Source organism: Rattus norvegicus, chromosome 7 (assembly GCF_021556685.1).
Source record: "Rattus norvegicus strain SHRSP/BbbUtx chromosome 7, alternate assembly SHRSP_T2T, whole genome shotgun sequence".
NCBI classification, from domain to species: domain Eukaryota; kingdom Metazoa; phylum Chordata; class Mammalia; order Rodentia; family Muridae; genus Rattus; species Rattus norvegicus.
The window spans coordinates 89,813,713-89,837,785 of NC_141540.1; the positions used below are offsets into that span (position 1 = coordinate 89,813,713).

A 24,073-nucleotide genomic window follows, 5' to 3' on the forward strand; every position below is an offset into this window, starting at 1 on the left:
AATTAATAAAATCAGAAATGAAAAGGAAGACATGAGAAACTGAGGAAATTAAAAAAAATTCAGATCCTATCACAAAAGCCTATATATTCAACAAAACTGGAAAATCTGGATGAAATGGGCAATTTTCTAGACAGATACCAGGTACCACAGTTAAATCAGGAGCAAGTAAACCATCTAAACAGTCCCATAACTCGTAATGAAATAGAAGCAGTCATTAAGTTTCTCAACCAAAACAAGGACATGGGTTTAGTGCAAAATTCTATCAGACCTTCAAAGAAGACATAATACTAATACACACCAAAGTATTCCATAAAATAGAAACAGAAGGAAAATTATCAATTCATTTTTTGAAGCCACAATTTCTCTAAAACCACACAGAGATCCTACAAAGAAAGAGAATTTCAGACCAATTTTCCGAATGAATATCAATGCAAAAATACTCAATAAAATTCTCACAAACTGAATCCAAAAACACATCAAAATGAGCCTCCATCACTATCAAGTAGGCTTCATTCCAGGGACGGAAGGATGGTTCATTATACGGGAATCCATTAACATAATCCACTATATAAAAAAACTCATGGAAAAAAACATATGATCATTTCATTAGATGCTAAGAAAGCATTTGACAAAATTTAACATCCCTTCATGATAAAAGTCAAAGAAAGATCAGGAATTCAAGGCACGTACCTAATGGTAGTAAAAGCAATATACAGCAAAACAGTAGCCAACATCAAACTAAATGGAGAGAAAGTTGAAGCAATCCCACTAAAATTAGGAACTAGACAAAGCTGCCCTCTCTCCCTACTTATTCAATATAGCACTCAAAATCCTAGCCAGAGCAATCAGACAACAAAAGGAGGTCAAAGGGATACAAATTGGAAAGAAGTAGTCAAAAAAATCACTCTTTGCAGATGATATGATAACATACTTAAGTGATCCCCAAAATTCCACCAGAGAACTCCTATAGTTAATAAACAACGTTAACAAAGTGGCTGGGTATAAAGTTAACTCAAACAACTCAGTAGCCTTCCTCTACTTAAAGGATAACAAGGCTGAGAAAGAAATTAGGGAAACAGCACCATTCACACGAGCAAAAAAATATAATATAAAATTTCTTGATGTGACTTTAACCAAGCAAGTGAAAGATCTGTATGGCAAAAACTTCAAGTCTCTGAACAAAGAAATTCAAGGGTGTCTCAGAAGATGGAAAGATCTCCCATGCTCATGGGTTGGCAGGATTAATATAGGAAAAATGGCCATTTTTCTGATTGCAATCTACAGATTCAATGCAATCTTCATCAAAATTTCAACTCAATTCTTCATAGAGTTAGAAAAAGCAATTTACAAATTCATTTGGAAAAGCAAAAAACGTAGGATAGCAAAAACCATTGTCAACAATAAACGAACTTCTAGGGGAATCACCATCCCTGACCTCAAGCAGTATTACAGAGCAATAGTGATTAAAAAAAAACAAAAAACAAAAAACTGTTATTGGTACAAAGACAGGCAGGGAGATCATTGGAATAGAATTTAAGACCCAGAAATGAACCCATACTCCTATTGTCAATTGATCTTTGACAAAGTAGCTAAAACAGTCCAATGGATAAAAAAGACAGCATGTTCAAAAAAATGGTGCTGGTCAGCATGTAGAAGAAAATCAAATTGACCCATTTTTATCTCCTGTACAAAGCTCAAGTCCGGTAGATCAAAGACCTCCACATAAAACCAGATGCAGTGAAACTAATAGAACAGAAAGCACCTAAAGAAATGGTCAACATTTTTAGTCATCAGGGAAACACAAATCTAAACAAACCTGAGATACCACCTCACACCAGTCAGAATGACTAAGATCAAAAACTCAGGTGACATTAGATGGTGGTAAGGATGTGGAGAATTAGGAACACTCCTCCACTGTTGGTGTGATTGCAAGGTGGTACAACCACTCTGGAAATCAGTCTGTAGGTTCCTCAGAAAATTAGACATAGTACTACTTGAAAACACAGCTACACCACTCCTAGGAATACATCCAAAAGATGCTCCAACATATTACAAGGACACATGCTCTACTCTGTTCATAGTAGCCTTATTTATAATAGCCAGAAGCTGGAAAGAACCCAGATGTCCTTCAACAGAGAAATGGATACAGAAAATGTGGTATATTTACAAAATGGAATAGTACTAAGCTATTAAAAACATTACTACATGAAATTCTCAGGCACATGTATAGAACTAGCAAATATCATCCTGAGTGTGGTAACTCAGTCACAAAAGAACAAACTTGGTATGTATCTTAGTCAGGGTTTCTATTCCTGCACAAACATCATGACCAAGAAGCAAGTTGGAGAGGAAAGGGTTTACTCAGCTTACTTTGATGCTGTTCATCACCAAAGGAAGTCGGGACTGGAACTCAAGCAGAGCAGGAAGCAGAAGCTGAGGCAGAGGCCATAGAGGGATGTTACTTACTGGCTTGATTCCCCTGGCTTGCTCAGTTTGCTTTCTTATAGAACCCAAGACCACCAGCGCAGGGACAGCACCACCCACAATGGGCTGGGTCCTCCTACCTTGACCACTATTTGAGAAAATGCCTTACAGCTGGGTCTCATGAAAGCATTTCTACAACTGAGGCTCCTTTTCTGTGATAACTCCAGCATTTGTCAAGTTGAAACACAAAACTAGCCAGTAGTATGCTCTCAATGATAAGTGTATATTAGCCTAAAAGTTTGGAATACCTAAGGAAAAAATTCACTGATCATATGAAGCTCAAGAAGAAGGAAGACCAAAATATGGATGCTTCAGTCCTTCTTAGATGGAGAAGAAAATACTCTTGGAAAGAAATATAGAGATAATGAGTGGAGCAGAGACTGAAGAAAAGGTCATCCAGAAACTGCCCCACCTGTGAATCCATCCCATATGCAGTCACCAAACAGTCACTATTGCTTATGCCAAGAAGTGCTTGCTGATAGGAGCCAGATGTGGGTATCTCCTGAGAGGCTCTGCCAGAGCCCTTCTAATACAGATGAGGATGCTTGCAGCTAACCATTGAACTAAACAAAGTGACCCCAGTGGTGGAGTTAGAGAAAAGACTGAAAATGCTGAACGTGCTAAATCACCAATGAGTACACATGGATGGACCGATGACTCCAGCCACATATGTTGCAGAGGATGGCATTGCTCAACATCAATAGGAGGAAAAGCTCTTGGTCCTGGGAAGACTCCTTTCCCCAATGTAGGGGAATGCTAGGGTGTTGAGGTAGGAGTGGATACATCCTCAAAGAAGCAAGAGAAGAAGGGAGAGGGTATGGGAGAGGGGAAAAATGGAATAACACTTGAAATGTAAGTACATAACATATCCAAGAAAAATAAAATTTAAAAAAAGTGTTGCTTTTGTTATGTGACAATAATAGCAAAGGTTATAATTATCTTTTAATGTTCTCTATGCTGTTGCCTAAATGATAAGTATTTTACAGTATGCTGTATATTTTAGTTAGGGTTCCTACTAATTTATAAACCACCAAGACCAAAGTAACTTTGGGAGAAAATGTTTGATGGTTGTTTCATAGGGTCTTATATGTGGCCTTAGACTAAGTTATCACTTGGTGAAACCATTTAGGAAATATTAAAATTGGGTCTATCATTGGACTTGGGCTTTGAGGTTTTTAAAGTCCACAGTCTGTGCTCTTATGAGTAAGTTCTGTCTGTCTGTCTGTCTGTCTGTCTGTCTGTCTGTCTGTCTGTCTCTCTGTGTCCATCTCACTGTCTCTGTATCTATCTGTCTCTGGCTCTGTGTGTTTTTATCTTTCTCTCTCTGTTTCTCTCTATCTCAATGTATAAACTTTGTGACTATTCTAAAAATATGCCTAGCTCCTTTATTCATCGCTGCCATCCTCACTACCACGCTGATCACTGACTCTCCCTCTGAAATTGAAAGGCTCTTCTAAAACCTCTCTGCATCGTGTAAGTATCTCTTTATCAAGTATTTCTTCACAGCAAGAAACAAGTATCTAAGATTGAAGTTTGTACCAGAGTGTGGTTACTGTTTTGACAGGCCAAAACATGCTGTTCTTGGAAGATATGTGGGAGGCTTTAGAACTTTGGACAAGGAAAGCAGTTGAGCTCTCAAACTATGGCTTAAAAAGTCATACTCCTGTGACCTAGGAAGACAGTATCAGTAAGAGAAATATTGACGCTGTAAGCCAAGCTCAAGTGGTTGCAGTAGGAAACACTACTACCAACTGGGCAACAGACCTTGCTTATAAAATTTTGGCAACAATGAACCTGCTTTTCATCTTCATCCTAAGAATTTGCCTAGTGCTAAGTTGAAAAGTTTTGAACTATTTCTCTTGTCAGAGATTACAAGATAACCTAATATTTATTTTGTCACATGGTTATTAGTCATTACTCTTATGTGGATCTTCAAAGAATAAGGGCAATCAGGGAAAGAATAAATCAAAGTATAAAATTTGAAGAAGAAGAAGAAGAAGAAGAAGAAGAAGAAGAAGAAGAAGAAGAAGAAGAAGAAGAAGAAGAAGAAGAGAGGAGGAGGAGGAGGAGGAGGAGGAGGAGGAGGAGGAGGAGGAGGAGGAGGAGGAGGAGGAGGAGGAGGAGGAGGAGGAGGAGGAAAGGGCAGCAAGACATTGAATGTTGGAGCTAAGTCTTGTGCTCAAGGAGAGGAGACATTTAAGGGATGCAAATGAATTAAATAGTGTGCCCTCAGGGCAAGACTCCATCCAGTTAAACCTCAAACATATGAAGAGGAAGGGCCTAAGTAATGTCCTCTCTTTAAATAAAGAAAGCCTTATTTAACAAAGAACACCAATGAATCAAAGCTCATATAAATATATTTCAGGGAGGTTCCAGGCTATAAACCAGTCCCTGCCATGATTGTCATAAGCCCTCCCTCTGATACTGTAACCCCCATAGACCTTTTTTTCTATAAGTTACCTTAGTCATGATGTCACTTCACAGCAATGAAAAAGGTAGTTAAAAAAGGATTTTTGGGCTTGGATTTAATAATCGCAATCCATCATTAATACAAGTCAGGGAAGGAACCTGTAGGCAGAAACAGAAGGGAAACCTGTTTTCTGGAAGAATGCTGCATACTCATTTTCTTCATGGCTCTCTCAGATTATTTTTCTCTTTTCTTTTCTCTCTTCCTTCCTTCCCTCTTTCCTTTCTTTTTCTTGTTTTGCTTTTATTGAAAATAGATTCTTTTCTCATAAAATATACTGTGGTTAAAGTCTTTATTCCCTGTATCCCTCCCAGTTTCTACTGAAGTCTCCTTCCCTCTGGATCCATTCCTATTTCTTTTAAGAGAAGTGATAACAACCAAACATGGCAAAATAAAATAAAATGCATCATTTATAATGACATTGAATACAGCAACCTGTCCATATGAGATAAAGCATAAGAGTAGAACAAGAGTCAAAAACCCACTCTTTCTCATGGTAATAAGTCTCATGAAAATATAATGTCTAGCTAACTATAGAATATATATATCATATATATATATCATAGAATATATATATATATATATATATATATATATATATATATATATATATATATATATATATATATATATCAGATCCAAGTAAACCCTGGGCTTGCTGTTTCACTCTCTGTGAACCCACAGATGCCTTTGTTAGTTGATTCAGAGCAACTTGTTCTCTTTGTATCTTTCATCCTCTCTGACTTTTTACAATCTTTATGGTTTCTTTTAAATGTGATTCCATGAGCTCTGTAAGGAAGCATTTAATGGAGACTTCTCATTTAGATACTCCCTTTACATAATGTGTAGCTGTGGTTTTCTGCATCTGTGGGTCTTCTACTATTGGAGAAGCCTTTCTGATGGTGCCTTGTTAAGACTATAGCAGAATATTGGAAATCAATTTATTGATACTTTATTTTTAAAGACCAGTATGGGTGTTTGGCTTTATACTAGGTGTCTGGACTATCTACATAGTGATTCTTGGTTACTCAAGAAGTTCAGGGTATCTTTGGGCATATACTCAAGGAGTGGTATAGCTGGGTGCTCAGATAAAAGTATTTCCAATTTTCTAAGGAACTGCCAGACTGATTTCTAGAGTAGTTTTACCAGCTTGTAATTGCACCAGCAATGGAGGAGTTTCCTCTTTCTCCACATTCTCGCCACCATCTGCTGTCACCTGAGATTTTGATCGTAGCCATTCTGACTAGTGTGAGGGGAATGTTAGGGTCTTTTTTACCTACATTTCCCTGATGACTAAGGATGTTGAACATTTAAGTGCTTCTCTGCCATTCGTGATTCCTCAGTTGAGAATTCTTTGTTTAGCTCTAATCTCTCTCTCTCTCTTTTTTAAATGTAGGGTTATTTGGTTCTTTGGAGTCAAACTTCTTGAGTTCTTTTGGAGAGGTGGGGAAAGGCGGCAGGATCAGGTATAGGAGAAGAAGGGAGAGAAATACAAAGACTCAGGAAGGAAATAGAACAGAGGTGTGTAGCCAGGCAGAATGGGGAACTGGGGGTAACCACTAGAAAGTTCCAGATGCTAGGGAAGCAAGAGGTTCCCAGGACCCAATGGGGATGACATTATCCAACAAAGGAGAGAGAGAACCTGTAGACACCAAATCCAGAGGTTAGGCAGGGCCCCCAGTTGAGGGATGGGGCCACTCACCCATTTCAAAACTATTAACACACAATTGTTCCTGTCTAAAGGAAATATAGGGACAGAGAGTGGAGCAGATACTGAAGGAAAGACCATCCAGAGACTTTCCCATAAAATTTATTCTATATTCTTCTCCCAAGGAAGTTCCTTGCATTATTCTTAGATCTCTTCTCTTACCTAAACTTTCTAAGTTCATGAAAATATCAATTTTTAAGTGAAGATATACAATAATTTTCTGGGTCTGGGTTACTAAACTCAGAAAAGTTTCTTCTAGCTCCATGAATTTGCCTGAGAATTTTATTATGTCATCAAAAAAAAAAAAGAAAAATCCAGTTAATACTCAATTTTGTAAAGTTTCAAGTCATTATGAATAAATCCACAATGAACATGATTGATCAAATGTCCTTGTGGTAGAACCAGTGAGCATCCTCTAGGTATATGCTGGAGTGGTTTTACCTGGATCTTGGGGTAGATTGATTCCCCATTTTCTGAGGAAATTCCATATTGATTTCCATAGTGGCTGTACAAGTTCACATTGTTCCACATCCTTGCCACCATAAACTCTCACTTGTGTTATTGATCTTAGTCATTCTGACAGGCGTAATATTAATTCTCAAAGTACCTTTGATTTCCATTTCCCTGATGAGTAAGGAAGTTGAACATATCTTTAAGTAGTTTTCAGCCACTTGAGATTCCTAATATTAAGAATTCTGTTCCCCAATTTTATATTGGACTATTTTGTTTTATGACATCTAGTTTCTTAAGTTCATTATGTATTTTGGATATTAGCCCTTTATTATGGAAGTGGAATATTAAGGTTTCCCATTATCAGTGTATAATGGTCAATATGTGATTTAATATGTAGCAGTATTTCTTTTTGAAACTTGATTGTCCTTGTGTTTGGAACATAGATGTTAAGAATTGAAATATCATCTAGATTTTCCCTTCAATGAGATATTTTTCCTTTGATGAATATATAGTGTCCTTTCCTATAACTTATGGTTTAGTTTTGTTTTAAAATCTATTTTGTTAAATAATAAAAATAGCAACACCAGCTTTCTTCTTAGGTTCATTTGCATGGAGTGTGTTTTTCCAATCCATTTCTTTGAGGTAATATCTATCCTTGATACTGAGGTATATTTTTGTATGTAAAAAAAGAATGGAACCTGTTTTCACATCCATTTTATTATTTTACGTCACTTTACTGGGGAAATGAAACCACTGATAGTAAGAAAAATAGAAGTGTGATATAACTGTTCATTCCCGTTGTTTTGATGAGGTGGTGGTAGTGGTGTTACTATGGTGGTGTTATTTCTCTCTCTCTCTCTCTCTCTCTCTCTCTCTCTCTCTCTCTCTCTCTGTGTGTGTGTGTGTGTGTGTGTGTGTGTGTGTGTGTGTGAGAGAGAGAGAGAGAGAGAGAGAGAGAGAGAGAGAGAGAGAGAGAATGCTTCTCTTTTTATGGTTTTGCTGGCCTGAGACTATTTCTTGTGTTTTCATGGGTGTAGTTTTTGAATGGCACCACTGGGGGATTGAATCTGGGTGAATGGAGAGAAAATACATGGCATCAATTTACTTCATTGTCTGTGAATGACCTGTGGGTTAGTCGTAGGTACCTGCTGGAGTTGGGGGATAAGATAAAACAGACAAGGTCAGGAAGGGAGATTATTATGTTTTTTTGTTGTTTTTTGTTTTGTTTTATTTTTGTTTTCTAGCTATCGACTCAATGTTTCTTCTATTTTTATGGATATTTTTATTTACGTTTCAAATACTATTCCCTTTCTCCTATCCAACCACCCCTTCCCACCTCTCTGCCTTGACATTCCCCTAGGACTGGGGGGTCCAGCCTTAGCATGACCAAGGGCTTCTCCTCCCATTGGTGCCCAACAAGGCCATTCTCTGCTATATATGCAGCTGGAGCCATGGGTCTGTCCCATGGCTACATACTCTTTGGGTAGTGGTATGGTCTCTGGGGGCTCTGGTTGGTTGTTATTGTTGTTCTTAAGAAGTAGCAAACCCCTTCAGCTCCTTCAATCCTTTCTCTAACTCCTCCAATGGGGACCCTGTTCTCAGTTCAATGGTTTGCTGCTAGCATTCACCTCTGTATTTGTCATGCTCTGGCAGAGCCTCTCAGGAGACAGTTATATCAGGCTCCTGTCATGATGCACTTCTTGGCATCAGAAATTTTGTCCGGGATTGGTGGCTGTTTGTATATGGGTGATTAGGAGAGGAGTAGACTGGGATCCACAGAAGATGTGGATGAAGTAGAAGGAAGATTGCAGCTGGTATTCTGTTGCAGTACTGGGAATAAAATGGAAAGATTAGATTTGTTCCTGGTGATTGCCTGCTCTTTCCCAGTTGTCTTAGTTGTTTTGTTCCCAATAAATACCTGCTGGGGAAGGAGGCGGGGATAATGGAATGAGTTGGGGAAAGGGATGTTCTGGGAGAAGGTCTCTGTGATCCATCAGGGGTGGTGTCAGAAAAGAAATGGAGACTACATCTGGTTTCCTGCTTCAGGGCTGGAGATGAGATAGTGGCAAGGGGTTCTGGATCTCAGGATCAGTAATAGAGGTGTGGAGCTGCCTTCAGTCTACTTGTTGCCCAGGGAAAAGCCCTTTGATTAAAATGAAGTGACTGCTGAGGTTGGGGTCTGGAACAAAGCAGTGAGTTGTGGGGGGAGTTTAAAAGGAGAAAATCTATGGGATATACAGGAAATGGGACCAGCGTGTTAAGGAAGGCTGCTACGGGTGTTCTGCTGCACAGCTGGAGATAAGACTGGTATTGGATTGGGGAAACAGAGAGTCAACCTGGTTTCTAATACACTTAGCATCAACTTCTCAGGGTTAACCCTTTCTCTAATATGATGTCGCACAATATCAATCATTAACCAAAATAATGTCTAGCAAACTTATCTACAGTCTAGTTTTATTGAGGAATTTTTCAATCAAAATTTCTCTTTCACAAAAAATCCAGCTTGTGTCAAGTTCACACACACACAAAAATCAACCAAGGAACTATGGAAATAACATTAAAAGATATATGGAGGATTTAGTAAGAATAAAAATCACAGAATATTTAGAATATGGTAAAGTTACAAAAAATAATGAAGTTAGACAAATTCAGATACTATGTAGATAAAGGGATAGAGTGAAGAGTACCAATTTGATAAGACAGACACCATCTTGTAACCAGGCCTCCATTTTATACACTAGACCTGTCCTCAGGTTAAACTCTAATTACTCAAACAAACAAACAAACACACAAACTGTTCCAGGAAGGGATTATCCAGACATGGGCCATGAGCATACAATACTTAACATTTCAGAGGCTAAATAGGTTGCTTAAGCCAAGTGAAATCATTAGCCAATCATTGAGCTGCTAGTTGATAAGCCTGCTGTAACCGCATTTAAAAGACTGAACTTTAGGTACGTGGGACCTTCTGCACTGCACCAGTGTACCAAAAGGGCATAAGGGTCTGTGCTTGAATGAAGATTCTGATTTTCCAAATGAGTTCAACTCTTGCTGGTCTTTGGAGACCCTTGGGTCTGGGCATAAGAGGTTATTTTAAATCATGCAAACATTGAGTCAAGTAAAAGGTATTAGATAAAGTTGCTGGAATACGTAGCTAAGATAGAATTTCCAAAGCTGAAATGGTAGCATAACTGTGTCATTGACAACATGCAAAGGTTTCACTTCCTTCTAGTATCCATTTAATTTTGAACCTGAACTCCTCATTCTTTCATCTGCAAAGACATTTCCAAACCAGGCATAATGCCAGCTAGCTTTCCTGCTCATCACTATGCATGTGAACTATAATGTAATCTCTTTGCTTTTATAATATTTTTTTCTCATAAATTCCTCAACTGAAGAGGTATGAAGCAAGATTATTTTTGATCTTGATATTATAAAACAATACTAAAACCAAAACACAGATTGTACACTTAACTCTCATTAATTATTAGACCTATAAAAAAAACTGTAAGCAAATTGTTTTCAGTTTTTTTTGTCCTATTCTACTTTCAGTTATTGTCTTAGTAAAGCACATGCCAACAGATTGATTTTGCTAATGTGTGAGCATAGGGGATGTAATGTCAGTTTATTGAATGAAGCAGATGCAATGATCATCAAGCTAAACAGAATTTCTGACCATAAAAATGGCAAGGACCCTTGTCACCTTACTTCATGTTGCATGAATGTTCTAGACTGATGTTTAAAGTGCATCTGAAGAGTCCATCTCTAAGGTGCTTCCAAACATACACATTTCTTAACCATAGTCCGTTTTACAGGCATGACCCAAATTTGAAATGGAAACATGAGGCATTTGATAGAAATTGCTCTCATAGTTTAGAGGTACTTTAACACAGATTATCATATAATATTTATATGATTTCCCATGCATGTTTGAAAATGCTGATATCACACACACACACACACACACACACACACACACACACACACACAATTCTTTCCTTTTATGCCATAGTCATCAATTTCAAAAAGTACTTTTGGAATTTATTACTGAGTCATGCTGCTTAAAAGAAATTGAAATAAGAGAGCATGTCACTTTTGATTACTTGGGCTTCTTCATTCATTTTAATATTTTCTACTTCTGTCCATTTAACTGAAATTTTCATGATTTCATTTTTCTCTACAATTGAATAGGTGTGGTATTGGAGGATAATGCACAGAGAAGAAAGGGAGGAAAAAACAACTAAGGATTTTTTAAACAGTCAAAGAGAAACGTACTATTTTATGTTTACTTCAAACTGCATATATAATATATACTGAAAAAGTGTATTCTAAATGACTGTAATTTTAAAAATGACACTTTGTGGAGTAAGTAGACTTTTAGACCTGACATTGTACAATATTTTGAATATTAATTCAAACTTCATTGCAAAGCAGTCCTTCGTGTAAATGCTTATCATATTTACTTACAAGCAATTAAAAACAAAGATAAGATTTGCAGAGAATTTTCTTGGATCACTCTGATTATCAACTTGAAGAGGGCTTCTCATTCTTAGTAATGGAGTTTTGTTTGATAGACTGTGAATTTTAGGAACCATTGTCGGCATGTCGGCATAAGTGACATAACTTCATTTAAAGTATATATGTACACACATACGCTTATATATAATTTTAGTTACATAAACAATATGATTCATCCTGGGTTTCTTGAAATATATTTGATGTTAATTTTTTCTTTTTCTTTCTTTTCCTGTATAGATCTCATTTCCATTCCCCAACCAAAGCCCTCCCTTCCTCAATGCTTACTCATTCCCTGTTCATATCTCTACATTGTGCCTTCTCTCCTCCCTCCTTCCATGCAATCTTTCTTAACTTGTATGGTTCTTGGGGTTACTACAGGTGTTACCTACTCACATGAAAAATGTTTGTATCTAGGAAGCATAAATTAAAGAGATATGTGCCATTTGTTTTTCAGGGTGTGTATTATCACACTCAATACAATATTTTCTATATCCATCCACTTATCTGCCAATTTCATGTTTTTTTTTACAATTGAGTATGTACTATGCTTTCATTATCTATTTATCAATAGAAAATTTTGAAATTTTTTCCATTTCTTAAACCTTATAAAACTGAGAAGTTTCTGCACAGCAAAGATATGGTCATTCAAACAGAGAAGCAGCCTACAGAATAGGAAAGGATTTTTCACCAAGTATACAGCCAACAGAGGGATAATATCCAAAACACACAAAGAACTCAAAAAATGAGATTTCAATAAAACCATTAAAATAATCAAAAATAAATTCTCAATAGAAATGTAAATGAGTGATAAATAAATATCTCACACCCTTAGCCATCAGGAGAATGCAAATCAAAATGACTTTTAGATTTATCTTTAGAATGGTTAAGATCAATAAAACTCACGACAACTCATGCTAGCAAGGATATGTAGAAAGGGAAACATTCATCCATTGCTGAGGAGAATGCAAGCTTTTACAGCTACTATGGAAATTTGTAGGGCAGTTCCTCAGGAAGATGGCAATTTATTTATCTCAAGGTCCAGTTTTTCTACCCACAGGATACTTTAGTCTACCAGAGGGACATTTGCTCAACTGTGTTATTTGCTCCTCTATTCACAATACCCAGAAATTGGAGACAACCAAGACATCCCTCAAGAGTAAAGTATAAAAAGAAAATGTGGTATGTGCACACATTGGCAAATGGATGGAACTAGAGAAATAGCATCCTGAGTAAGGGAGTGAGGGAACCTAGACTCATAAAGAAAAATAAAGCATTTACTTGCATATATGTGTACATTAGCTGTTGAGTTAATAATAATCAAGCTACAATCATAGATTGTACAATCAAAGATTAGGTATAGAGTAGGAGACTATAGGACACAGATCTTGTTAGGAAAGGGAAATCAAATGATAAAATAGATAGTTATGAATGTGTGAGGGAAGGGCTGGAAGGATCAAGTGAGGAGAATATGTAGAGTGGGGCATGGTAAGTGACTGCTGGGAGAGTAAGCTAGAATTAAGGGTCATCTGAGGGATATTATGAAAATACAATATAGTAGAGGCTATAATATACTAAAATATACTCATATGTGAAGGTGATCTGAATGATTACCAAATACTAGGGAGCAGTCTCACCTGACTAGCTCTTGTCATCAAATGAAGCTTCTAGAAGTACCATGACTGAATTACATAGAATTAAGTTGTTGGCTAAAGGAGTCCCATTGAAATCCTCAAACAGCCCAGACTATTGCCAAGACAATAGGTTCATCTCCACAACTGAAGACAACACTTAAGCACAACTCCTTAAACATAGAGAAGTTGAGTGGGGCCCAAATAGAGACTTCCTAGCTAGGGTCTTGGTAGAGCACAAATGTCTTTCTATTACCTTGTCTGAGCAAGTATCTGTGGGGTATGATTTTGAGTCATTTGGGTATATTCTAGGGAGTGATATACCTGGGTCATATGATAGATTTATTTTTGGCTTTTTGAAAACTGTTAACATGGATTTACAGAGGCTGTACCAGGTTGTAGTCATGTAAACAGTAGAAATATTTTTTAATCGAACTTCATTTTTTAATCAGATACTTTTATGAACTTGGCTATTCTGACTGGGGTACAATCTCAAATTATATAGATTGACACTGCCCTTGTTTATGTCTCAGAGGTGAGAAATAAGTCCCAAGTGCTGAGGAAGCTATATATTTTAAAAACAGGATTCTGGGAATGTAAGCTGTATCTGACCTGAAAACTCTCACCATAAGATCTAGCTGGTCTATTGCTGCAAAGCACAATGCAAGTTCCAAAGGAAGAGGAACAAGCAATAATTTGATCTAGCCTATGAACCTCAAAAACGATCAAAATGACAAGAAATCTCTACCAATGCAATAGAGATACTCAATTATTAGTGATAACACGTAGCTCTCTAAATGAATTTATGGACTCCTCAATAGAAGGAAATTCATGCCTGCTACTGTAAATCTAGTTAACTCATGTGCTAGTGAGCCCATAGAACACAGAGTAGAGTCTATACCTGCAATCAAAGACTTTATTTCTAACTGAATTCTAAATACTGATTTTTATGCCAACAGATAAGGGAAGTTTTTATACCTGTGACCCTTTAATTCCAATCCCTAATACTTGAAAGAAGAGTCTACAGTCCACAGGAGAATATTGTTAATGAGCATTTACTTTAATTGCTTTTGTCACTATATCAAGTTACTGTAAGACAAATATTTTTCAGCCAAAGATTAATTAAACAAAATTTGAAAAATGTCTCTGTGCACCATGGAATACTACTTAGAAATTGAAGAAAATATAAAATGTGTAAATAGTTCAATTTGAAAAATAAACGTGACTACTATGTGAGCATTAGGACCTGAGTCCACCACCCTATCACCTAGATACAAAGTCAGGCCCAGAACATTCCTGTCATTCTAGTACAGAGATGAGCAGATCCCTTCAAATCACAGCACAGACATGCCAGCAAACATACTCATATTTAGGTTATTTAGAGATCCTGTCTCAAAATATAAGACAAGCAAATAAAGTAGCAGATTTGACCACTGCCTTCCACATACTTGTGTGTGTATATACATAGTCAGGTACAAACACATAAAAATATACACATAATACATCCATCCACAGGGAAAAGATTTTTGAAAAACAAATTACTGAATCTAATCACATCTGAAAGAATATGTGAATAATAGAGAAAATTTACTCAAGAGATAAACTATATTATAATTACAGGTGTTATTCTATGTTGTTACAATCAAGAACTTGAATGCTGCGATTTCTGAAAAAGACAAAGAAAGAACAACAAAAAATACTTCATAGGGTGATGGCCAAGATGTATTTCACCAAGGAACTTGATGTTCAAAGATGTCTATAATTATTAAAGCGCTTTTTAATACTGTACTAGATTTAGTTAGATTTTACAAATTAATAAATCACTGAATTTTACAAGTACACCAAATAACACACTACTTAAGAAATAACATCTATGCTTTCTTCTACAGTGTGACTCAGAACACTATGTGTAAACATTAAAGTTTATAATATCCAAGAATTGTTCCCTGTATATAAAATATAGACACAATAAAATCCAAGCTAAGAGTTTTAAATACTAAGTTAAACTTAAGACCTGGCAATACAACTTAATAGTTGTGAAATTCTGGACCACATATAGCCTTTCAATTCTTTTCTCGTTTTCTTTTTTTCGTTTTTTCAAAATGGGGATTGATCATGAATTACCAACATGCAATTGCTATAATTATAAAGGACATGTTACTGATTTAAAAAAAATACTAGGTATATTATGTGTCATAAAATAACTGGTCATTAACATTTCCGAATTTCATGATGATAATTATATTTGAGTAATTATCATACCTCAATTATATAGTAGTAAATCAATGTTATCAATTACTTTGGTAATGTAATCATTATCATGTCAAAGAGTCAAGTGTGCAAGGGATTTGATGTCTAAATACATCTCAAATCACAGAATGACAAGAAAAAAATGAATTCCCTGCGTTACATCACGACACCCAATTTCAAGACAATGAGAGTTCAGACCAGTCAGAAATGACATGTATTCCTCTTATGTGTATATGACCATCAGAGTCTGATTCCTTCACTTGTGATGGCAGTCCTGTCAGTAGATATCAGGGATGACATACGATTCTGTCATTGGCATAGAAAGCAAGACTTTATTATTTTGAAGGTAGACAGTAATGCTGAGATAAGACAGCAAGGAAAATGCCCGTGTGACAGAGTAGGAAGCAGGACACAGAGGTTTACAGTGATGTCCTGTGTTATTTTTTCAGTTTGCTTAACATACTTTGCCCTATTTATCACAGGCAATGAGCAATGTTACTCTCCAAGAGTCTTAGGGTGACCAACATTAGAATTTATTTAATAAATTTTATGTTTAGAACTGGTTTTGATTGATAGAATAATTAAGTGGCTTATAAGAGGTTTTCATGTGTTCAACTTCCTAATACTATTAACATGTAGAACTAGTGTAAATTCAATGATGGATCAAATACGGACATCTGATTATTAATTAGAATTAATAGTTTACATTAACAAAAGTCATGGAGTCAGCTGAGTAGATAATATCTGTGAAGAGCATATGATCAGAATATACTGTATGAAAAATTTTTCAATAAAAGGAATCACAAAAAGTGAGTTACTCTTTTTGTTGTATACCTGAAAAGGTTTTGATGCACAATGTAATATATGCCATTTTCATATCATGTTAAATAGTTTAATTATACCTAAATAGTTCTTTATCTCAATTATGACTCACACTTTTATCCCTGTCAAACCTTAGCTGTTGCTGGTCTCTTTCATATTGCTTATCTATTACAAATTCCTGTCCAATTAAAATTTTTATATAATCTTTCAGACCAGCATCTTTCTTTTAACTTTCTTTTATGTTTACTTCGTGCTTGTGATTTGAAAGCTCACTATTTCTTCCTCCTCCTCCTCCTCTTCTTTTGCTTCTTCTTCTTCCTTATCCTCCCCTTCCTCCTCATGCTCCTCTTTCTCCTCCTTCTTTAGTGTATATATTATATGCATTTTGCTATATGCACATGAGTGTGCATGTGTATTGTCTGATATCTGTTCATGTGGTGGTCTGGGGGCAGTATATATCTTCCTCTACTGCTTTTTTCCTTTATCATTTAAGAAGGTTCCTTACTAACCTGGAAGTCCACAGCTTTGCTATGAGGTCTGACTAGTGAATTTCAAGATCACCAGTCACCGTTTTCAAAATGATGTACAGTTAGGACATAGCCACGATTTCCCTTTAATATAAGTTAGTCCTACAAATTTTGACTCAGGTCCTCATGCATCAACTAATCTCAATCACTGAGTCAACTCCCCTACCTCTGTTAGGGCCCAAGGATCTCCAGAGAATTATTCTCAAATACTCAAATAGAACGTAAAATAGGATGTGAAAGCAAAGAACTATTTTTTTTAATTTTGATTCTAAATTCATTTATTTATTATTTTATTTCTTTACATTTCAAATGTTGTCCTCTTCCTGGTCTCTCCTGTACAATCCCCCCACACACACTCCATTCCCCTCCCCTTTGCCTCTAAAAGGATGCTCCCCTATCAACCCAGAAGTGCTTGCAGACTGAAGCCTGGTATAGTGTCCTCTGAGAGGCTCTGCCAGCACCTGACTAAGACTGATGCAGATGCAATCAACCATTGGACTGAGCTGGGCGACTCCAATAGAAGAGTTAGGGGAAGTACTGAAGGAGCTGAAGGGGATAGTAACCACATAGGAAAAAAGCAAAGAGCTTTTAACCTGCATGCTGGGGTCTTTCCATCGGGAGTTAATACATCTAGTAGGCTTGCAGGCCCAGCTTTTATTGTCAGTTAGGGAATTTTAGGGCCAGGTATGTGCCCTTTTGCCTTGATTGATTAGCTCTGTCTCTAGGGTTCTTCCTGATTCTACAATTGACCAGGCTTTGCAGATCTCACTGGGTGGGTGGGGGGTTGTTTATTCATTCTAATCACCTATTCTAGGCTACATGACAAGGTGTCCTTAGATTTGCTGCCCATAGCTGTAGTTGGCTGCCCACAAGCTCCTGAATCCTGGTTCTCATTTATGAGAAATGGAAACCTAGGTCAAGTATCCCAAGTTTGCAGGCTGTTGTGGAGTCACCCAGGCTCTGAGCTCAATTCCTTCACCCCATGTTTCTTATTTTGATGATCAATGTTCCATTGTCTAGGCATACCATAATTTATACAGTGACGTATGGGCAGTCATATTTTTGAAGTCACTCTTAATCAGGGAATATAATCTATCATGGAAAGATGAATTGATCAACAGCACAGCTAAAGTATAACGATTTGTCAACTGAGACTGCTGGTTATTAAGTGACTGAAGGGTGGAATCATATGCAATGTGGACATTGACCCAAGGAATGATTCTGGTCTCAGGCTGCAGAAAACACTCTGTTGTGAGATTTTTGTCAAGCTCTTCAGAACTGTTTTTGTAATTATTCATGAAATGTTTTAAGAAGACTATTGACCGCCACAGCATACATGCGGAGAGTGAAGGGTGTAATGAATAAAGACTAGGCTGTTCTTCATCCTCATGTCTATTTTTGTGTGTATTGTTTTGTTGGAAATTTTCACATACATATATAAAGTGTCTTGAACATATCTATTCAATCTTCCCTTCAAGTCCCATCCCACCTCCCCAACACATTTCACTACTAACATCATATCCTCTCATTGTTTTTGCTTTTTAAATAACCCAAAGAGCCCGATTAATGCCTGCCATATATACATGGTTATGGGTTTGTCCCTGGAGGGATGTGTAGCCTTCAAGTCATCCCCCAAAGAAAAGAGATTTTCACTACGCAAAAGATGCTTAGTTGGAGGTTGTATCATAAAAAGCTGCACCTTGATTCATGTTGGACTTTTTTTTTTCAACTGGATTTATATTCTTTGGGTCTTACACAGGTAACATTGCCGTTGTGTCACCATCTGTGTAACAACCATGCAGAAGACAGCGTTTAACAACACTCTTTCTCACTTTCCCTCTCTTACCATCTTTCAACCCTCCCTTCTATAATAGTCCTATTTGTAATGGTTTCATGTTAGTGTCTTTTCGTAACAGCAGTATATATAAATAGTACAAATACATAGTTATCTTTGTATTGTAGGAAATGTAAGTACAGTTCTTTGCCTCTTAATGAGCATATTGATTAAAAGATAAGACAAACATCTATAGGAGATTTTGTTCTGTGATAATATTATAGTCTCTAATTAGAGAGATGGTTATCAAGCTCAATCAATACAGAAGTTAAAGGTGAGAGCACATGATGCATTGTTTTGAATTTGTTGTAGCTACCATCAGTGGTTATCGAAATTTCATAATAGATGCATCTGAGAATATACAGAAATACACACTAAAGTCACCCAAGGGATCTTGTAGATATACTACTGCCATATTTCCAATCAGATTCTTAACCTCCGAAAGTTGAACACAGGATTTGGATAGTCAGAACTTGTAAATTTAACTTGTGTTTTAGGAGCCAAGTTTAGAAGCTAGTTTCGTGGCCAATTAGCTGGCATATAAACCGATGGTTATGAAATGAGCTGCGAAGGGATAAAAACTGCTTCATCATATCAGTGAGAAAAATATAAATTTTGTACCAGTATTTTAATATTTGATTGGAAATTGTCAGCCACGAAAGACAGAGATGATATAAACTGGACTTTGTGTGTACTGTATGGACTGGTTTTCATATTCTTCAGAGAGAATCTCATCATTTTAAATTGCATTGAATGTTATGTCATTACTTCCAGAGAATATTGAATAAAATTATCATTTCCCAAGATTTCTTTATATCATTTCTTTAGGCTATAAATGATTTTATGCTCTGCTAGCAAAAATGCAAATATTATTTCCAGTGCAAATACACTTAAATTTCATGTCCATCATCTTAGGATCCATAAATCAATAAGCATTGACAGTACACGCCACATTTTCTCTAAGGCAAATACTTTTAGGAAGGACATCCTATACCACATATGATTTCATTATGAAAAACAACAGGCCCTCGTAGGAGCTTAAATCATGAATGTGATAATATTAAGTAATAGAAGTAGGAAGCCAAAAGTCAAGGAAGAAAAAGGAAAATCATTATTAAGTTTTAAAATGATATGAGAAAGAAAGTGTAAAGTTGTTACAGAAATTCCTTAAAAGTTTAAGTGAATGCCCTTGAATGTAATTTTTTTAAAGCAAATAATTTTTGTCATTTGAATTACAAATGAAGTTTTGACAAAATTAGACTGATGGAGGCAATTATTATTATAGTCTCAAGGCTGATAAAAATGCTTAATCTCACACTAACTGGGAAATATACCAGCTGGTTAGTGTCACACACGTTAGAATTTCACTCCTATACTGGAATCCATATAGATGAAAATGTGAGGAGTTCTGTTCAAGCCTCTCCTGGGTCCTATTATCTTTGTAATAGTAACAGATGTCTTCCAGAACTGTAAAATATTTTGAAGCAACTTTCTAAAACTCATTATGTGTTGCCATGTATAAAACATACAGAAAAGAAGACATTAATATTCACAAGGACTGATTAATATCACTGAGTGATGTTTTTAAAATTCAAAAAAAATATTTATGTGTGTGGGTGTTTTGCCTGCATGTTTCTTTACACCATATGTGTGCAATGCCTTTGGAAGCCAGAAGAGGGCATACAATCCTCTGTGGTTAGAGTTAGCTGACATGTGGTGCTCGAAATTGAACCCATGTCCTTTGGAAGACCAATCAGCATTCTTAGTCACTGAGCCATTTCCCCAGCCCAGTGAACTATGATATTTAGCTACAAGTTCACTCTAAAGCAGTGTAAATTTAAAACAGAGTGCAGACTAACACCAAACACGTGGTCACGAGAAAGACTTTATAATCCCACTTGATCAAGAGTTCTTCAAAAACAGCCCTTATTTTATTTAGGCTGCTGTTCCAATTATGGTCACATGTTATACAACAATAGACACGCTCAGTATATGACTATGATAGTATGGTTGACTTGTAAGAATAAGAATCAATCTTCGTTGTATTGGCCCGTAAGTTCACCAGACCATGAATCAGTTTTTCTCTTTAAAACAGGAATGTGGAATGGATGAGCTAAAAATGTGTAATATTAAACAATGTTCGACAATATCAGAAGAAAAAAAAGACCAAAATTTGCATGTTGTCCCTCGTTTATGAAGACTATGCTATATGTATATGGACAGTATAATGTGCAGAAAGAACAATAAAAGGAAAATACTAGGTAATAAGAAAGGGATGAATGTAGCAATCAATGTTTTAGTCATGAGGGTATAAAGCTAACTGTTTTTCTAGTTTTAACTTAGTAATGAATTTTCCTTTTTTAGGGTGGTGTGTAAGTCCATAAAGATATATTTGATAGTGAAAGTGTAAAACCCAGAATGAAGTCCAACATCTTGAGAATGCCTGTTCTAAATATATAGAGCTGTGGCTTTCAATCTTTCTACTATTGTGTCCTTTTAAGAGAGTTCTTCATGTTGTGATGACTACAATAAAAATATGTTTGTTGCTACTTTGTACATATAATTTTGCTACTGTTATGAATTGTTATGAAAATTTTGTGTTTTCTGATGGTCTTAGGCCAACCCTGTAATAATTCATTCAAGGGCTTTGATTCACATGTTGAGAATCAAAGGCTGGTATAGAGGTTCCTTGAGATGAACAAGTTAATAGCGCTAAAAAAATACCCATTGGTATTTTTTTATTACCAATAAACAGATCTAGTACTAGAGGTCTATATCTTGGCATGAAAATAGATGATTGTGAAAATGATGTATTAATTACAGTTTTGAAGAGTCCTCTCAAACTTTATCTTTAAACAGGTCAATTGTAAAATAAATGGTACTCTCCAGAACAAAAACCAAAAACAAAACAATAACAAAAAACCTGAATGGAGACAGGATTTGGAGTTAATATTTTCTAACACTTACAATGCATATATTGTTGTTTGGATTTTGTCACAAATAGTGACTTTAAAATGTTGTACATTATTGCACTGAATCACATATTTCTTATTTTCATTAAAATAATTGATTTAGATCGACTGGAAATGTGCTCCTATGTTCTGTAACTTGAAATCATAACACAATTAACAAAATAAAGTGGTATTTTGTATATATAAAATACTTAGGATGTGTTTATTCTTGTAAAGACAAGACATTTCACCATAATAAAACATCTAAATGCAAATGAAATAAATATAACTGTGAGTAAGATTCCTGTCTCTTTAAGCTATCGCAAGAGAATCAGTAGTTTGTAATTCTATATCAAAAAGAAAATAAATTATCTGTTTAAAAAAAAGAAGTCATGAATTTGGTAGAAGGATGTTAAGTTATTTTTTTTGAAGGAGCTGTAAGGTGGAAGAAAACAGCTATTGATGTGATATAAATTAATTGTGTCTATATATGAAATTACCAAAGAAAAATGTAAAAATTAAAAAGAAAATGAATAAGAACATTATTACTATTCCTTTAAAAGTACACTTTTTTATATTTTCGATTAAAGTGTAGTTACATGATTTCCCCTCTTCCTATATTCCATCCAAATCCTTTCTCTTGCTTTCTTTCAATAGCATACCACCTCATTTTTTATATCAGTACACACAAAAACTGCAATCTCACATTGACATATGTACACATGACATTGGCCTGAGGGAGTTTGCATGTGAGCGCGCGCGCACACACACACACACACACACACACACACACACGCACACGCACACACACGTGCGCGCGCACAACACACATAGGAATACATATATAAATACAACCTACTGGTTTCATTGAGTTTTTTTGTAAGTGAATGTTGACCATCTAGAATTTGTTGACAAGTCAGAGTACTTATCCCTGGGAAAGACTACATTTTTCTGTCTAATCAACCAATAATTTCCTGTAGCTTTTTGTCTAGGATTCTGATCCATTAAAGTTTCTGTTTCTTCTGTTATTATAACAATTGGTTTGCTCATTGTTCAGAGATGTCTTGTTTATGCAGCTATACCATTGAGATTTCATAGGCATGGCTCTGAAATATAGAATATACAATCTTGAATCAAACTTCCTGGATCCCTGGTTCTTACAATCTTTCATGCCAAGGACCAGCCTCAGTTTGGTTGGGGGTCCTGAGGAAGGGGAGTTTAAGGGCAGTGAAAGAAATGACTCAAAGGCAATTATGGGAATAAGCTGACAGCCTTGTGTCCTGGGTACAAGCTGAAATCGGTGTGCCCTGCTAGATATGGCTCCCTAGCCAGCTCTCTGTAGATAGCTCTTGACTTTGTAGTCTGTTCAAGATAGCTTTCTGCTTGAGAAAACTCTCTGCTCTCTAGATAAAGTTCTAAAAGCTCTCTGGATAGCTCATGGGTTTTTTGACCAAAATTAGAAACGCTGCAGGAAAAAAATTCTTGAATTTTCCAACAAAAGCCAGAAACCCAGTTAGAAAAATTCTAGAAGAGCTGTATTTGCTCTTCAATCACTTTTCTCTGGGTAGCTCTCAGGCAGACCAAAGCCCAGTCTTTTTTTACATATCAATTCAGTCATTTCCTTCAGGTTCCCATTTGATTATCCTATCAATCACCATTTTATGACCTTAGCCCCTTCCTAGAAAAGACAGCAATTTTTTTTAACATTTTAAATGAATTCAGAGATCTGCTTGAATTTGAAAGCAGAGAGTATTATTGTCCCTGATTTGCTGAAGAAAGACACCCAGACTCAAACAGTAAGTAAACACAAAGAGTGTTTTATTCTGCAGAAGTCCGGTAGTTGTGGTCTCCATTATGGGAATTGAGAGACACCCAAGTGATCTTGCAGGCCTGATTTAAAGCACATTAGGGAATTCCAGGGCAGTAAACCTCTATGTTAATTTGTTGGGTCCTATGGACATTTCATTACCAGGGTATGGGGGCTGGAAACTTGCTGAGGAGATGTGGAAACTGTTGCTGAGGAAGAGGCTGAGGAAGTCTGGAAACTCCTGGTGACCTATTGTCCTTGCCTCATGCCAGGTAGTTGTACAGCTTCAGAGGCCTGGGATTGACTGGAATTGCACAGTTCTTCTAAGATTTAGGCCTAATCTCGTTAACTGCCAATTTGAAGCCTGTCAAGGAATCAGCCTAGCCTTTTCAAGACGTTACCTGGGTGGAATCTTGCTCAGAGATTGCCATTCCTACCACACCTGGTCCTAAATTCCTCTGTCCCAGGCTGACCTTGAACTCAGGAATCTGTCTGCTTTCGTAAGTATAAAACTGAACAGCTGCGTGGGATTTTGCCTTGTGATCACCACTCTCCAAATCTCTTTATCTCCTTCCTTAATATATTTCTGATAATGTAGTTTATAGTGCTGCTGCTTCTGCTATT

General features: G+C 36.3%; 1 non-coding gene and 1 pseudogene across 1 annotated transcript; both read right to left on the bottom strand.

The window, feature by feature from the left end:
• LOC148004789 (SNW domain-containing protein 1 pseudogene) overlaps nt 1–24,073 on the bottom strand; it is a 157,609-nt pseudogene that overhangs the window by 17,483 nt on the left and 116,053 nt on the right.
• LOC120093943 (U7 small nuclear RNA) lies at nt 23,124–23,186 on the bottom strand. Its single transcript, XR_015626215.1, has one exon. It is a non-coding gene; the product is annotated as a U7 small nuclear RNA (small nuclear RNA).